Source organism: Solanum tuberosum, unplaced genomic scaffold, assembly GCF_000226075.1.
Source record: "Solanum tuberosum cultivar DM 1-3 516 R44 unplaced genomic scaffold, SolTub_3.0 scf00055, whole genome shotgun sequence".
NCBI lineage: Eukaryota > Viridiplantae > Streptophyta > Magnoliopsida > Solanales > Solanaceae > Solanum > Solanum tuberosum.
In genome coordinates, this window is record NW_006238981.1 from 1,249,779 (window position 1) to 1,251,286 (window position 1,508).

Consider the following 1,508-nt stretch of genomic DNA (forward strand, 5'->3'; position numbering starts at 1 on the left):
AGAGGCCGGAACTCTAACTGGATGCTCTATAAAGGTGCCAATGTAGCTGCTGAAAGAGTCCTAATCGATCCACACTCATAAATATCTGCGAAACGCCGTCCACACATAGCCAATCAATGAAAGTCCTTGGAACCAAATTCAAATCGCGAAGTAGAACTAGTGTTGCTGATGTAACTCGTGAAGCCGTAACATCGGGGAAAAAAAGGATAACTATAGTCGGAGAGAGAGTATCGCCTACCTAAGGCCCAGACTATCAGACTCAAGTCTGCCACACCAGTCTACAGGGATCTAAGCCGGCCGAGCGACGTCGGGGAAAACTAAGGCCTATCGGATCCGAATCATGTATTTCTAAGGCAAGCCCTAGTCAAACCTAAACTAAGGCCCAAGATGTTTCAAATAAATAGTAATTAAGCATGCAAGCACTCCACATAGCGAGAAGGTCAATTAATAACACAAAGCATGCTCACAGTTACCCGATAATTCTCGAAATAGGCCGAAAACATAATTTTAAACACCTATACGTGATTCAATAACTACCAACCCAAATCCCAACTAATCAACATGCGTTCACACTCTCAAGCTCAATCTAAGAGAGGGAAACCGTGGCCTGCCTGTAGGCCGATCACACGCGCTCTAAAATCACTTCTTCGGAGCTTTCACTTTCCGAATGGTCTCGAAACGCTGCCCCGCTATCAAAAATGGAGTCACAACGTTAATACGGTCGTTTAGACACCAAAATGACAATAAAGGGAGACGGGTCAATTTTGGAGTCAAAACGGGAATCGTGGGACCCGCGCTGGAAATTCCGGAATTAACCCCAAAAGTGGGTCCTAACCAGTTTCCCCCAGCTCATATCCCAAATGGGACACAATTCAGGGATCGGGAACAACACACTATCAACATGCAACCAAAACCCAAATTACACTAAAACGGAACAACAATAGCAGCAACTATTTACAAGAAAATATCATAAACGAGGGTCCAGATGCTGAAACCAATCACACCCTGATGATCCTCACGAAAAACCCCATAATCTAGGCTTTTGAATCACCAGATTCGCACCTAAAATGACCACGAAATCACCTTCTAAATTTTCCCAAAAATTGAGCTCGAAATGAGCTAAGACAGTAGCTAAAACACAACTTTTTACCTCCAACAAAAAGTTAAATATGAAATTTAACCATGCCAACGCGTTCTCCTTGAAAAACCACTCAATATAGCCCCAAAAATCATCGAAATCGGATCTAAAATGACTGAAATATCAAGTCTCAAAAATTCCCAAAATCAAGCTCACAAAAAGGGTGTGGCAGCAGGTATTTTACGAAAATTACCTCAAACGGGGACTCCAAATCACTATCCGAGCTCACCAACGCGTTGCCCTCGAAAAATCTCACAACTTTGCTTTTTGAATCGCCCAAATCGGTTGAGAGATGAGAGAGTTATGACGGTTTAAGTTTGGGAATATGTTGCTGTTTTTCTGCATTTATTGCAGAAAATCTGCAATAATT